This window comes from Carassius gibelio, chromosome A15 (genome assembly GCF_023724105.1).
Source record: "Carassius gibelio isolate Cgi1373 ecotype wild population from Czech Republic chromosome A15, carGib1.2-hapl.c, whole genome shotgun sequence".
Classification (NCBI taxonomy): Eukaryota; Metazoa; Chordata; class Actinopteri; order Cypriniformes; family Cyprinidae; genus Carassius; species Carassius gibelio.
In genome coordinates, this window is record NC_068385.1 from 13,990,851 (window position 1) to 14,008,968 (window position 18,118).

Consider the following 18,118-nt stretch of genomic DNA (forward strand, 5'->3'; position numbering starts at 1 on the left):
AAAGCAACAAACCATATTGTTCATGCACTCATATTTTGATTCTTTCTTGTCTTTTTCTTAATTAAAATACTTAAAAAATCTGCACTGCATCAGTAAATTTAAGAATGTCTGAAATTAAGAAATTAAGATTTAAATGTTAGTATTGTAGCTGCCTTTGGATCTCTAAAGTGGTAACTCAGAATTAGGGCTGGGCGATATAGCTAAAATATAAAAAAAAAAATCTGCAAAGTTACAAAGCTCAAAGTCCACTTCAAAAGGAGATTTTTTTATTTAACAGAAATCCCTTTTCAAAAACTATAACGAACGACTCATTTGGACTACGATGTATATCTTCCGGGATTTGTGATATCACAAATATCGACAGATGGGATGAGACCCGGTTGAGCTGCACTAGAGAAGCCAATGAGTGTTATCACTATGTCACGCTAGCTTTACCAAGGCAGACAAACATAAAAGTGGTTACAGTCATTCGGGTTTAAATTGCGCTCAAATTGATTTGATTTTGACGCAACATTTACACTGAAGCTCGCAGGCAGCCATGGTAGGGGCATGACATTTTTTGAACAACCTAGTTTGAGAGCCTGTTCTAGTACACCCCTAGGTGTGCTATCTGATAGCAATCTTTCATTTGAAAGCCACGTTTCTAGCATTTGTAAAACTGCATTTGTAAAACTGCATTGACTGCATCTCAAAAATATATAACTTAATTACAACCTCTTTCAGTGTCAAATGAAGAAACAATAATTTATGCCTTCATGACATCAAGGTTAGATTATTGTAATGCTTTATTGGGTGGTTGTTCTGCACGCTTATTAAACAAACTCCAGCTAATCCAAAATGCAGAGTTCTTATAGAACCAGGAAGTATGACCATATTAGGCCGGTTCTGTCAACACTGTACTGGGTCCCTATCAAACATCGTATAGATTTTAAAATCTTGCTTAGGTGGTTTAGCACCTCAGTATTTGAACGACCTCTTATTGCATTAAAATCCACCACATCCGCTATGTTCTCAAAACTCTTGATATTCTAAGCATTTGATAATGCCTAGAATATCAAAATCAACTGCAGGTTTCAGATCCTTTTCTTATTTAGTGCCTAAACTCTGGAAAAACCTACCTAACATTGTTCAGGAGGCAGACACACTCTTGCAGTTTAAATCTGTCCAATCGCTTTAACCTGGCTTACACATAACACACTAACACATTTCTAATATTCAAAACCGTTAAAGGATTTTAAGGCTGCATTAATTAGCACAACCGGTACTGGGAACACTTCCCATAACACCTGATGTACTTGTTACATCATTAGAAGAATGGCATCTATGCTAATATTTGTCTGTTTCTCTCTTATTCCAAGGTCACCGTGGCCACCAGATCCAGTCTGTATCCAGATCAGAGGGTCACTGCAGTCACCCGATCCAGTACGTATACAGCTCAGGTGGGGGATCAGCACCTTGAAAGGACTTTACAGCCCTTAAAGACAGCGGAGACCAGGGCAACCAGATGAGCCCCAGAGACATGTCCCCAGTGAAAACCTTGTCTTTTAGACGGCCACCAAGACAAGACCACAGGAACCAGATAAGTCCTCTGCACAATATGACTTTGATGCAGCCTCAAATTGAACTGCTGGGAAACTGCTGGGAAACCTGGGAAAGACCCACACAGAGCTTGGTCTTTCCCAGGTTGCCTCTGGCTTGCTTAGTTGTGGACACTTAATATTCAGTGATATCGTCGACTTGATTGCACAGAAACTATTTAAACTGAACTGTGCTGGATGATGACATCACAGAATTCAAAGATGAACTACCTTTAACTGAAAATTGAGTGTTTACTTTTTGTCATTTTGCACTATTGACAGACTATTTTCCTATATTGACATTGTCAGCACCCATTTTACCCTGTAGTACAAGACTGGTTGCCCACTGAAGCTAAGCAGGGTTGAATCTGGTCAGTACCTGGATGAGAAATCTCTGGGGAAAACTAGGTTGCTACTTGAAGAGGTGTTAGTGAGTCCAGCAGGGGGTGCTCAACCTGTGGTCTGAGTGGGTCCTAATGCCCCAGTCTAGTGATGGGGACACTATACTGACGAAAAGCACTTTCAGATGAGATGTTAAACCGAGGTCCTGACTCTCTGTGGTCATTAAAAATCCCAGAATGTCTTTCAAAAAAGAGTAGGGGTGTAACCCCGGCATCCTGGCCAAATTCACCTATTATCATGGCCTTCTAACCATCCCTATATCTGCTGATTGGTTTCATCACTATGTCTGCTCTCCACCAACAAAGCTGGTAAATGGTGGGAGTTCTGGCACAACATGGTGGCCGTCGCACCATCCGGGTAGATGAGGAGACCCCCCTTTCTATGTAAAGCGCTTTGATTGCCCAGAAAACTGCTATATAAAATATAAGGAATTATTATTAGTACTAGTAGTATTTTCTTATTTAATACTGTAAAGCTGGTTTGACAATCTGTATTGTTAAAAGTGCTATATAAATAAAGGTGACTTGACTTAACTTAAGTTCTCTAATGTAAACAGCGTAAATGTCAATAACGTTAATAACATTATACTAATGTAAATAACGTTAATGTCAGTTTATTTCTTTATTTATTGTGCAACTGTTTTATTTATTTCATATGTATTTTTTTAAAAGCTATGCAATTTCTGTGAGATTGATCGGTGATGGGATTGGCTGCAATATAAGAGGCTAGTGAGCCACTGAGCATCAAATCAGCATATTAGAAAGATTTTTTAAGGATCATGTGACATTAAAAACTAAGTTATAGCTAAAACTTTTTAATATATTCAAATAGAAGACAGTCTAAAACTGTAATGATGTAATGTTTTTTTTTTTTTTAATGCAGCCTTCGCGATCATAAGAGGCTTCTTCTAAAAACATTTAATAAATAAATGAATAAAAATCTTACCAGCCACAAACTTTTGAAGTTTAGTTTTTAGTTAGATTTTTTTTTACATTATTGAGTTCAATCAATTATTTCATTGCTCTTTCATCATTACAGTCAAAATGTTTATTGTAATGATACTTTATGTTGTACATTGTAAAAGTATTTTCAGACTATTAAAATTGCCACATCAGGAATAAATACACATAAACAACTGTACAATGCCTCAAAGTCAACGGCCTCAATTGCACAAGTAGCCTTCAGGTGAAAGTGCAAACACTCTGGCAGCAGCTGACTCTTCACCCAACAGGAAAGGCTTGTCTTTTAAGCACGAAGAGAAAGAACAATGAGCTGAAATGTCACAATAACCTCGGTACAAATATATAAATACTTATTTTGCACCTCAAGTGTTTCCACTAAACTCAATGATCAACAGATGGTCTGGGTTAAAATGTGTACTATAGCCATAAAAGCTTATTTTATAAATCTGATGTAATAGACCACATGAGAATTACTTTATAAATGAACATTCCTTGGATTGATAACAGATAAAGGTCAACATCACCACTGCTGGTGGGCCTGATTCGATGTGGCCCCTTGACAATCCTTAAAATATTCTTCTCTAGAAAACAGTACTGCTGCTGCTGGACTCGTTCTCTGATTTGTTAGACCGGGAGCTGACTATGAGCTCTGTGACCTCTGACCTCTTGCTGGGGCGCTAATCTGCCAACTGTCGTCAGGAGTCAGGGAACATGATTCATCCTTCAGGTCAAAGACCTTGCACACACAGAAGAAAAGAGGAAAAGAGAAATGTGTTTTAAAAAAATACTTCAGGACAAAAAGCCTAATGTTTGACAGAGAACTAAAGGTTGCAAGCACGAAGTCCTTGAAACTACGAACAGGAAGAGGACATTGGAATATATGCTGAGGTTTTTCTGGTTTATCTGGTGGTGCCCCATAAAGCCATAATAAACTAACAGATACTTCCTTTTCAGTAGTTTGGGATGGAAACAGGATATTACCTACAGTACCGCCGCTATACGCAGAGTACGCAGTTTGCGTAGGAAACCAACTCCCAGTGGGGCACCATCACAGTTGCTCAACAACAACAACAAAAAAACCCACATATAAAATCTTTATTTATCTTGTATCATATACATATAAATAAACAAAAATCTAAACGTGAACATGCATATTATATATATATATATATATATATATATATATATTAGTGCTGTCAATCGATTAAAAAATATTAACTAATTAATCGCACAATTTTTTCAAATTAATCGTGATTAATCGCGATTAATCGCAATTAAAAGACTGAAACTTTTTGGATATGTAAATGTAAAATGTAAATAATTAATGTAAACTCAAGACAAAGAAACTATTTAAATTCAAAATATGATTGTTTATTGGAATTTTTGTTTAACTTGTAACACAGATTTTCTCATGTAAACAACATACCTGCAATAAACCATCAATATCCTCCAAATTAACTGTTGGCTTGAAAGCCATATTTATTACAGAAATAAAAACACAGGCATGTAAGTACCATTTGAATTTCAAAACAATCAATGCCAATAATAGACAAAAATGATTTCCATGTTGAATTCTAAGTGGACTGCAAAAAAATTCCAAAGTATAGTCATTGCCAGTGCTTTAAGTGGGCCATGCACTGGTACTCAGTACCGCCACTTCCAAATATAGCTCTTGAGCGTACCGCCACCTCTCCGTGCGCCCAAAACGTGCATGTAGCGTACCGGTACGCTCATTTGGACATCTGTTTTAATAGAGGTTTTAATCTTTCACCTGCACTGCCGATTTTCAGAGCGCCCTTCACAATGCAAGCTTCCTAATTCATCCCACCCAGAGCAGAAACTACATTACCCATTCACCCTTAAGTTATAAAAGTGAATAGCGCATGTGTCGCTTTTCCCACTGTTAAGTGTCAACAACTCAACGTGGCCGGAGAAGGTGTGTGAAACTCGTTGTGAGTTATACTAAAGCAAAATCTTGAGTATTTATTGTCTGATAAACATTAAAAACTGTCTGCGGAGGTTGAGTCGATCCCCCGCTGGCTGCTCATTGGCTGCAGCATCTTTTTTCTAAGTTCTAAAAAAATACCGTAGACGGCAAGGCACAAATTTAGATATTCATTTATCTAATTAATCTATAACCTATGCACAAAGACAATATGATCTTTTTGTCACCTTTTTGTTTTAAAGCTTGATGAAGAGAGAGAGCGCAAGTTGCTGCAGCTGAGGAGGACAGTAATGCACGCGCACAGGAGTGATTGACAGTTCGCGGCACTGTGTACAAAAAATACTCCGCTACACAATTATTTTGTTTATTTTCGTTTAAGCTTATTAACGTTAGCGTTACAGAAAGGTCTGATTTACGCACTGTTACAGTCATTGTTTTTTTTTTTTTTTTAAACAATGACATTTGAGTTCATGATTGTAATGTTGCTGTTTCTTGTGGCAGACTAAATGAAGAGTAATGTTTCTTGTGGCAGACTAAATGAAGAGTAATGTTTCTTGTGGCAGACTGAAGAGTAATCCGGCAGAGTTTTATACTGAAACTTTCCGTCTAAAAGTCCTTCCTTGGTCTTATCCATATTTCTTTGCACGTTGAACACACATAGGCCACAACTGGAAATAAAAAAAACTGCAACCGCGTTAATTGCGTTATTTTTTTTAACGCGTTAAATATTTCAAATTAATCGAATGCGTTAACGCGCTAATTTTGACAGCACTAATATATATATATATATATATATATATATATATATATATATATATATATATATATATATATATATATATAATCCTATACTCGCTTTCTCATGTTTGCGAACTGAATACAAATGATCATCATAATTAATGGACAATTAGGCTATATCAGAGAAGAGACATCAGAGCAGTCTGGCGCAGAGAAAAGAAAACACCCAAGATGATGCCCGTTTATCGCTTTAAATTAATAGTTATGTGAATTTTTACATTTAAAAAAAATTATTATAATAATATTTATTTAACAATTACTAGTAATTTACTGTGTGGGTATGTTAAATGTTTTTTTTATAATTTTTAATCTCCAAATATATCCTCATATCCTTAAAAAAAGCCCATTTAATAGAGGTATTGGTATCATCAATGGCACTGATAAATAAGATTAATAATTAATATAATTAATTATAATGAGTTCTTTATAAATGAACAACATTTAGAACATAATCACAATTATATCCTGTTATTATATTCATATTTATGTTTCAAATATTCAGTATTTATACATATTCAGTTTTACATAGTATATGTTTTAAACATTGGACATATAGCATTAAAAAAAAGTTTTGAATGGAGGGAAACCAAGAGTACAATTTAAAGGTTCAGTAGGAGATCTTGGAAAATGTTTATTTTAGCCTGATAGCACTGTCCCTCCCTCCCTGGAATCACTGTCCAAAGCCACGCCCCCTAAACGCATGTATGCTCGCTGACCAGAATACCAGAGACAAAATGTGCAACTTTTCAAACTAAATGTCATGGGAAGTAGACATCACCGGATATTCTGCCATGATTCCAGTTCGAACCAAGTGTATATGTTCCATACAAAAGACAATAAAAAAGCGAGACACGAATTTAAATTGTATTTGTTTACAGAAGTATATTATGTTATATACATAATTCACACTTCTCTAGTAAGTTTCGCCTGTGTGTGAAGATGCTGCACATCGCAAATCTGTAAATGAACGTTCAGAGGTGAAGTACACTTCAACGGATTTCCCCTGCTAAGGGAATAGGGTGCAAAGAACATTGTGTAGGAACCATGTCAATCGGAACAAAGTTCATGCACGTAGCTCACTTCTAACGAGCATGGTTATCTGAATTGGGTGTGTTAACTAAGAGAGACATGCAAAATATGCAGAGTACATCATGTGTTATTCACCAGTGAGAAAACTTCATAGTACAGTAAGTAAAAGTACTTCAATAACAGGAAGGAAGATCAGGTTGTTGATGTTTGTCTGGCATTCCTGCTCTGTCTGCACAGTGTGCGTGAACCCGCTGATGAGTATCCTGTCTGCGTTAACAGGGTGTGCAGAGGTATGCAAAAACATAAGTTGACAGGCAGGTAGGAAAGCCAATTAAAATGCTGGGACCGAGCATTTTGATTGGACGAACATTTCTTGGTCCTACGCCCTCCACAGAATATAGAAATAGAAATAAATACATTTAGAGCGCTTAACTTAATGATTGCTATCGGGATGTGAAGAGACTTTCAACCAGCATAACAAAAAATATATCTGATGACAATCACCTATTGCACCTTTAAGGTCTTAAAACCAAATAAAGGTATGGGTGGCCTTGTGTAATTTGGAGAATTATTATGCATCCCAGGTTAAGCCAATTTTGAATTGGATGCAAGTGGATAACTCATCAAAATGGAAATGTATAGTGAAACGGTTACCTAAATAAAAAGGAAAATGCGCAAGGTTGGGGGTTCGATTCCCCGGGAACACATGATAGGTAAAAATTAATAGCCTGAATGCACTGTAAGTCGCTTTGGATAAAAGCGTCTGCTAAATGCATAAATTTGATTTTAATTTAATTTTAATTCATAAAAGAAACTTCGAATGGAACAAAGTTATATAAAATATTTTTAAAGCCCATTTATTATTCATCCTAATGCTTTTACTTTGCTTTCACTTCTGTGCTTTTCAGAAGACAGAACCCAGTTTTGCAGTTTCCCCTGCTGTTAGATGACTAATACAATGGTATGTGACAACTGACCGGACAAAACAGCTCTGAGGACAAAAGGACAAATCACTCCTGCTGATGTGAAGTACACAGCAAGGTTTTATTCTATTTAAGTTTACCTAAAAACTCTCATCATGAAACTTCAATTCTCATATCCAAACTCCTTGTCCACCACTTGTCTGTTGTCAGCACCATAACACAATGTAATCGTTACTCCAAATTATCGTCTTCTGAAACTCGTCCACGTTTATCAACCTCCCGTGCAGTTAGCCATTATTGCACAAATAATGGGAGGAATCCAGGGAATGTGCTTTTGAGAAACGGTCCAGGCGTCTGTTCGTGATGTGTTGGCCTTGTTCCACGTCTGAGTGCAAGTGAGGCCCTCCGTCACCCTTTCCTCTCGTTCAGACCCCCTAAAGTACAAAGATACAACCAGCCAGTGTCCTGCTCTCTCGTTTAACTAGTACAAACAGAGAAACAGGATGCATGCTGAAAAACATCATCATCATAAGTCATCATATATATAAAACATCAGCGTCTTGTCATATTAGTAGTATTAGACCCAAAAAGTTTTAAAAACCATTTCGGTAACTGTGATCTTCATAAACTTTCTTTGTGAAGCATCATGGTCTTGTAAACGTAACAGGACTACATTTCTGTTGGGACTCCATTAGATTGTTTAATGGGGGAAAGTGTGCATTTGGTGTATATAAGCTTTCAAATTCTGAGTTCATATTTCCCTGTTGACTATCCTGAAGAATCTGCAGCATTACAGTCTTTAGGGCAAATCCAAACAGGATCAGATGTTGACTTGAAATGCATTCATGCTCCAACTGTAGAGGAATCCAAACACTGTTGAGTTTCCCCTGCAGTGATGAATCCTCATATTGTTCCCTATACTTTGATCATTTAACACAAGCACAACTAATGACATTAATGAAGTTAATTTTAGAATAAACCAAACATGCAAAAACAGGATGTTTTGCAAATAAGTGAAGTTTTGCTTAGACTTGTTGCATGACCCACATAAAAGCAGCACATATTTTGTCGGCTAAGCACAATATTTGCACTGGAGATGCCAGTAGAGTTTATGTTGGCGCTGAGCCCATTGAAGATTAATTATTAACTAACTTATTTATACAGTCTTCCTACAGTCTTGCCTTTTAAGAAGAAACAGGATACTTGGTCACATTGTTCATCTATCAAAATATATATCGTATTATTTTGGTTTGCAATCCATTCTGTGTAGATCCATTACCGTTTGATAGTAATTGAATAATTGAAATGTGATGATTTCATTACATTAGGTTTTTACTGATTTTCAATGGCCCACTCTTGATAACTGTTTTATTATTTATTATTATTAAAAACGTGCTCATTGCAGTGACCCAGAAGTTCTTGGAATCGTTTAATGGTGTTACTAAAAGCTTTGTAGACAGAACAGACATAGTGAAATTGAGCACATCCTGTTGTCACTGCTCCAAAATCTAAAGTATTGATGCATACTGGTCATTATGACACCAATACTGAGTTGAGATTGAGTGGAGCAGCTAATCGTCTGCATGTAGGAGGATGAATATTAAAGATGAATTATGCTATTAAAGTTTTTTTCCATTGACGTGTAGAAGCCGAACGAGTGGCGAATACAGACTTCCCTTTTCAGATTTTCCTTTATAGTAGAGTTTCTTTTCTGTTTTTCTGCATCTTCAGTGGGAAACAATTTTATTGCCATTTGTTTTTGCAGCACCACTTGTTTCTGCTACTTTGCAACTTCCCGATATTTATCCTGAAATATTTTCTGGCATCTAACAAACACATCAGTTCTGCTCAGGGTTTTCCAAAAGCAAGGATGTCGATTTCTCGTAAATGTCTAGTTTGCCCGGAGACACATCTTTACTCTCCTGATACTATATGTCATTATGCCATAAATGAAATAAAAGATAGGCTCACTGAAGTCAAATTCTGAATGAAAGTGTTGTTAAGTAATGAAAGTGAAAATACAGAAGTATTGAGAACACTGACGTACTGTACACATGACTCACTCAGCGGACTTTCATTGATTCTATGAAGTATGACTAATAATCCTGTCTTTGATGTTTAGCTTTAATAGGGTGTATTATAATCTATGTAATAGACAGTGCATAGTGTATAAGTACTTGAATTATGTCTGGTTAACTCAGCAACAATCGATAATTAGATTTTCTTTCTGCTCATGATATCCAAATGATAATGAATTACAAGATCCTACATTTTATGTTGTGTTCAGTTTACAAACAGCTTTATTTATTTAAATACCAAAACTTGCAATTTTAACTGTAAATGTTATTGAATCAAGGTGTTAATTCTGCTCTCGTAATTTCAAAAAATAATCTGGAGGGACACAAGCACTTCTAAACATTCCCATCAGGCCAAATCGAACTCAATTCAAACGGAGTTAAAGCAACAAAAAATAGACTCAATTTATTGGCAAATTTGACCTAATAATTATTTCTGAAAAGATTTTGGTTCATATTGTCACTGTGCTAAGAAGTGCAGACAGGTGCATTAGTTAGAAACATGCATGGTGTGTTTAAAAAAAGCGAAGACCCATTTGCAGAGTCCAGCGATACTACATTCATAACAGGTAAATAATGCAGCCATCTCAGTTTCTATAGATGAATAAGACCTCTGAGACAAACTGAGAGTGGAATTGTGTTCTACTCTACTACGTTTCATCATGTTGCATGAACACAACTGGATGGTTATCTAGTTTTCCACCGAATGCACACCCACATAGACAGGAATTGGGAATAGTACATGATTCCATATAATTTGATCAAGATGCATAAGTGTTCCGTGACAAACCATGTGATGTATGAGCAGATTAAATATGAACAGAAGTTTTAAAAAAGTTATTTAGTATAAATAAAATATAAATGAATACAATCTAATAAAACGAATGCAAATGCTAAGCATGCATGCATTTTAAAATACATATTAAATTTATGCTATCTGGGACAGTTATTGAGGTTAAATTTGTTTGAATATTAGTTGGATCTAAGTCTAAAACCAACACTTACACATGCACTGTGTTCTTAAATATAAATTTATCACTACAATGGAGGGATGGAGTTATTCCCATTATTCCCTTTTTGTCTCATATTAATTACAGACATCTCTGAAGTAATCTAACATCCATTGTTGTGAAAGATGAATCCGCTTGCCAAAACCAGCAATTGTGTTTTCAGTGGCAAACTAATTCTGTCTGGCACCCCTCTGTGTTAATATTGATATTGAAAGCATTGTCCTAACAATACATGGTATTAGGGTAATGATTTCAATAAAGGCATGTCTGCTCTTTCGAGAAAAGGCTGACCTTTTTGTAAATGTTCACAGAAACTTACTCGGGAAAATTCCTGGAGATCTGTGTCAGATAAAGCTCTGTGTGATAAAAGAGTGTCACTTCACTGTGTGACATTACAGTGACAGTGATGGCAAAATGAAACTAAAAGCACATGTGCTGGACACCTTTTCCTGTTATTGATTATAGCAAGAAGCATGTGATGTTTACTGACTTAATTTGAAAGCAAAATTGCAATTTATGATTATACTTATTCCAAATAACTGAAAGCTTCCTGTCTAGACGTTTAGTCTACAGATACATTTTGGCTGGCTATTGCAATAAACCTGCTCAGCAACTTATTTCAAGATAATTTTTTTCAAATGAATTATGATTCCCGATAACATAAACAGACTCTCTTTTTTTTCCTCTACATGCAGAATTTGTAAACATGCAACACCTCTCAGACTGTTCCGTAATGGCTCATCACTCATGAAGAAGTCATATCACTCAAATTGTGCCAAAACTTCAGAGAATCCCCCTAAATTCTTTCTAAACTTCGATTATTTGTAATCTTGACATTTTGAGATTAAATGGGGAAAGTAAACAGGAAGTTGAGTAATTTTGAAGCTATGGGGACTCGTTTTGGCTTCACTTTACAGAAAAGCTTTCTTTGTAAATGCATTTGGCTAATTAAAGCTCTATGACAACAGAGTGTGCAGAACTGACTGAAACTAGTGTCAAGACAATGGAAATTCCCCCTAAAACCTACAACAGATTTTATTTTTTGTTTATTTTGAATATAGAAGACAATGCGCAAATGACATCTATAGAAAGCGAGGAGCAGGTTGTTTCCAACTTTTCCCCAGCCATGCCACATTGCATTTTTTTTTTCAATTTTCATTTTATTTAAACAAAACAAAAGAGAAGAAACACTGATATTTGAATGGAAGGCAACAAGCAACTGGTTTCATTATATGATACTTAGAGATCTGTTCTGCTATTTCAGATGGGACTACAAGTCATGCACTGGCCATAAAAAATAAACTTTCATTATTTATTTCTAAAATGATGATTATGATGATGATGATATCAAATATATTTTATTCATAATGTTAATACAGTCTTAGACCAGATTGAAATCATGAACTTTCTAAGGATTTTAAACAAACGATTTTACAGAGGAACAGTGTAAAATGAATAATAAAAATGTCACATTCTGCACTATTTCTATGTCACAGATTGTCAGATGTTCTTGCATTCATTGGTCAAACGGGAATATAGTGAATGCACATGTCTGTGTAGTATTGTTAACAGAAATCACTGCCCAGGACAAGAAACTGGTTTAGTATCTGGATATTTATGTTACTTAAATGCTTCTAGGAAGCTGGAGGTTTAATGACCTAATGAATAGACTGTGGGATTATTCATTGGTTAGTTTATACTTTAATTTAAGAAAATAAAATAAACAAATCAAATAGTAAAGCAAATTATGTAAACTCCATCTGGTATTCATGCATTCAAGAGAAGGGAAATCAGATAAGCTGTTTTCTCAGATGATTGATCACTGGAAAATGTTTTGCCACTGCCTCTTTTCTCACAATGATTTTTGTGATTAAACAAGTCAGAGGAAAAGGCCTTTGCACGCTAACTTATTCATAATACACCCCTTCATCAACAGCACAACAAAAATAGAAATAATAAATAAATAAAGAGTACATGGTCAATTACTTGTATAATAATAATAATAATAATAATAATAATAATAATAATAATAATAATAATAATAATAATAATAATAATAATAATAATAATTTAATAAGGTTTAAATTGAAGGATCCAGAATGAACACATTGATGGTCCTTTTCTTTATAAGCCAAGCATCAGAGCAGCACAGGGTCCCATGAACAGGACACACATACAGTCCTTCAGTGATTTCAGCAATTAGAGCCTCTGCTAAAAGGCTTCACCTATCAATGTCCCATCAACTTGTTCTCCATTAATGAGATGTCCATCCTGCTTTTAAGCATGTGATAATTAAAAGCTGGTTGTTTTCCAGTTTTTCAAGGCCCATTCTCCCCATCACCGTCTGTCAAAAATATAATCCAGCTTTTCTTTCATCGTGCTACTTTTTGACAGTTTTCTAATTGCACCGCAGAACAATTTGTACTTTTGTGCTATTTTATTTGCACATACTTTCTGCCTCATTTTGTTTCAGTTTTGCATTTGCTGTCGCTTTAGTTTAACTGCAGTTTCAGCGACACCAGTCTGGTTTCACTAAAGTCATTATGTAATGCAATTGTGCAAATAGTGTCATGCATGTGTAAATTTCACATCCAACTGAAACTGTCAAGAAACAAATGATACATTTTTAACTCACTGATAGCGTTGAATCATTTCCCTCTATTTTGTATTATACTTTTGAGCTTTTTTTCACCTCCAATTAACAAGATATTAGGAAAAGAGAGCGGATCAAGACGAGAAAAGACAGGCCTCAAGATCATGTTGCCTGAGGTGCAGTATATGTCAGACTATGAGGCACATCACATCCCATTTTTGTCAGCAAGATTTCTATATTCTATTTAAGGATTTCACACATGAAATAGTTGCTCATTTATCATGCTTCACATTCAAAACTACTCACATTAATCCGGAGTTAATAATTCATTCTGGGTATTCATAAGCAGACATTTTACATTGTACATTTCTAAACCCCAGGTTAATGTTTTTATTTGCATATTTGCTGTGTCAGTTTCATTGACTGGACAAAACGCAGCATGCTATTTGTTTAGGATTGCCCTCTGTTATTATACATTGCTACTATCTCATATATTGGTGCTATCATGTTTCTCCTGAATGTCTCAGTGGATTATAAAGGTAAGAACATGTGTTTTCCATCACCATTTGACATCTTTCTCTTCAAAAGTTAAAATGACTGACACATACTGTACAATGCGCTATGTTGCTATACTCAAAAATAAAAACCATTTGTAAAAGCTTTACCTGGAATCAAAAATGTGGTTCAGGACAACTGTCATCCACTGTTAAATGCAGTGTGAAAATCTTTTATTAATGTATCTTTTTGGCATTTACTCTCAGAACATTGGCAAAATCCCAGGTAGACCAAAGTTATTTGTTTGTCATTGTGACTCAAAGGGTTCACCTTTCACACCTGAAATTCCCTTTAAGAGTAGCATAGATAGGATTGGATGAAATGCTAAAAGTACCAACATATTCAGAGGTTTTTATTGTTTTGTTCACACTTGGAATATCCCAAGAAAACAAAATATTTGCGCAAAAGACCTTTGACGATCATTTCTGCATTCCAACAAGCAAGGGTCAAAGTTTACCCACCATAAAAACCAGAGGAAAAATTAGTGCGAAAGACAGGAAATATGTCCTTCCCCCATTGGCCTTGTGTCTTTAACGTGCTTTCACTTTCACAATCGTAACTCATTTATTTAAAATACATTCTTGTTGCGTTGATAATAATTCCCTAAAATGGGAACGGTACAATGTAGGAGTTGATAGGCAAGTGTTATCTTAATCTCCTTTATCTGTATTTATCTTCTGCATTGTATAACGATAATGACCTTTGTGGTGTCAGCCCAAAAGGATGTCATGTTTAGCACCTATCAATCATCCAAACTAGTTTCAATTCCAGGCTCTGTGGTGAAAACAGAAAGAGGTGTGGGTTACAGGAATCGAACTGAATTGAAAGAACAGACCAGTTTTCATCAGGTAAACGGTTGAAGGCTTTCCCTTAGTCCCAAACAATGGCCGATTCTCTGCGAATTCAGATTGAAGGTTTCACTTCATATTTTGCGGGCTGCAGCAGCAGGTCTAAGTTCATCGAGGTCATTGTACTGGTGTCATTGAATTACTGAGTTAATGTAAGGATCTGCTTTCATGAGTCATGCAGTGAATTATTTACTATGCAGTTTGTATGACTCGCTTGTCTGGCTAAAAGGTAAATAATGTAATGCCTTTGAATGTTTGACAGTTAGGTTAGACATGACTGACGCATCTTATAGAAAAAAAAGTTATGCTAAATAATACTTTGTTTGCCTAACTACTGTAAGTACACAAGTACCACTCACTCACTAATCATACATATGCTAGCTATTAGTTTTCTACCCATTAAACTAAAATATCACATTAATAGTTAAACTCCACAGGAATTTATATAAACAATATTATTTTATCAGATATTTAATTGCTATATTGAGTCCTATATTCATACTATACTGAATCCATAATTGCTGCATACATAGGTTCACAAATCCACTTTAATATTCTAATAAATAAACAACAAAGGCGATTATTCATTTTCATGCCTACATTAATATATACAACAGATTTCTTATGATGTAATAAAATATAATACAATAATATGAGGATATGTGGTGCGTCAGGATTTATGTTAACAAAGGATGTGATTCCCGAGAGGATTGCTTTTCTTTCAGAAAAATATCTGGAACACAGTTGCTGAGTAATGCTGACCTTCTGAAGGACTATGTGGGTGTTGCTAGCCTTTTCAAATATTATTTCAATGTTGTGAGAATGAAAGTTGAAACAGTTGAGTGTAGAATATAGGGTTTTTTTACAGTAACATACAGATTACTTGTCTATTTATGGCAATATGGATATGGATGTGTAAAACTATGATGAGAAAATGTGAAGTGAGTTTGCAAATAGAAAGATGACGCAGAATATACACTGAGTCAGTGTGGTCAGATGAGCTCTTAATGTGGGAATTTCCAGAGATGGACTCTTCTACTCCCCAGTGGTTTGTGCTTTGAGAATAAACAGCAAATATATGAAGAACTAACTAATAATTTATAGTTGATAGGCTCATAACTATTTGGTGATATGGTGATAAAGACAGATACACTGTAAATGATTTGTGAATTGATTTTGTTATTATTAAAAAAATACTATTTAATTTCACTATTTCTTTCTACTTCAAAATGTTACCCTTGTGTTGCTGTTTCTTTTAAATCATTTGTACTAGCAATTTCTAAGTAAAAATCAGCAAATACATTGCCAAAGTGACAGGAAGATACATTTACATGCATATACTGAACAGTAAAAGAGCTGTTTTTATATGAATAACATATTCTTTCATTACCTGAATCAGTCATCTATTATTAAAGTGTGGCTTTATCATGAAACAGTTTGTCTCACTTATTTTAAATATGTCATGATAATGGGTCACTGAGAAATTATCTCAATGGGTATGAATGTATGAATTAAAGCACTACATTCAGACAGTTGTGCAAAGTGCTCAACACTTGTGATCGCTGAAAAACACAGCAGCGAGACAGTCTTTTTTTTTTTTTTTTTTTGGACGTATTTCCTTTCGAAACAAGTTTCTTTTGAATTTCCCCACAGGCCTTTTCTTTGCAGGAATGTGCATGCGTTTCTCGATTACACCGAGACAGTTACATTAACAATCTGCTGATTATGGTAAGCATGAACCGATGTAGTGAGTAATTAGACTTCATGTTGTTTGGGTACATGCCAGTAAGTCTCCGGGTGCTTTACCTGCATCACAAGGTTTGTGACATCACAGATGTTTCCCTGTGCAACCTGTGTGTTTACAAATATTCCACTTTGCAATCAATCAAACTTTAATTTGACAGATTTATTTATATGTATTAAGCACAGGACTTTCTATAAACTATTAACCAAAGGGGTTTACAGGTTGAAAATGGTTTCACTTGTTTCCAGACTGTTTTGTAACTTTAGATATTAACTTGCAAATACACTGCAAATATGGAAATATCATGTGCAAATGGTGTATATGCATGTGTTCTCACCATGAAATACATGCAAAAACATCATGAAAGTACCCACATCCCCATGCAGCGTAATAACCCAAACACAAACTGGTCAGTTGACATTTTAGTGATTATCTTTAACGTGAACTTGCAACGAATTTTTAGCAAAAGATCCCATAGTACTTTTACTTCAGCCATCGGCTCGATACAGTTGTAATGCAACATGAAATGTCACTGTTGGGGATCTGTGTTATTATAGTATCATTGACGTAATATAGCTTTTATTCATAGTTTTCATTTGTTTTTATTAAAGTTTTGCAAATATTGTTTGTGTGTTTTGTTAATTTCATTGGTTTTTTAAATGTCAATATAAGTTTAAAAAAATTATTTCCATTTTAAATGTAGTTTTAATGTATATGATTTATATGTAATATGATTAGATGGAAAATTTATTTATATGTAATTTATATGTATATGTAATATACAGTCATTTTATGTAAATTACGGTCAATTTAGTACATCAAATCAGAATGTTTACTTAGTAACTAGCTGTGATTTATTTATTATTATTTATTTATTTACATTTTGTATTTATTTCAATTTTAATGTTTAATTTATTTCAGTGAAGTTTTCCTTTTAGTTAACGATTATCACCCTGTTTACTGTAATTCCCATTACAAAAAAATATCTAAATAAATACAAAAATCTAGGAAACAGTCTAGTGTGTGTATGAGGGAAAGAAATGATGCGTCTAATCAATGCAATGGGAAAATATTCTAAATTATGTCAAATTGGGAATGAATGATGTGTTCAGTTCACAGAGAAATTCACAACTGTGTTAACTCTTCTACTATATTTACAAGGACCAACCCAACTACATTTAACCTGAGGCAAGATGATAATGACATTATAATAGAACATCAACTGTACAAATGTAATAAAATGAATGGGCTTTTAAATAAATAAAGTTGCATTGCAGAACAAAGGTCAAATATTTCAGAGGCATAGCAACTTCATTTGTATTCTTTTAAGACCTCACAAACACGTCAAAACTCATTTTTGGAGCAATAGAAACCCTTGTAAGCATGCAGTGAAAAGCATGCCAAAAGGTATAAGACTGTCTCTCTCATTCTATTATTGCTATTCTATAGAGTACCTCAAAACCATTATTGTAGATTTCTTTTGTGTTTGAGGACATAATTGTATGCATTACTACCAGAAAATCTGGGTGGGTTTATGATTGTCCCCTAAATTGTTTCTCTCTCTCTTTCTCTCTCTCTCTTAGATAAGATTTAAAATATTTGTCTAGTGCATAAGACATGAGACAAGTTGCAAAACCTGTGTAATCTTTAAATTTTT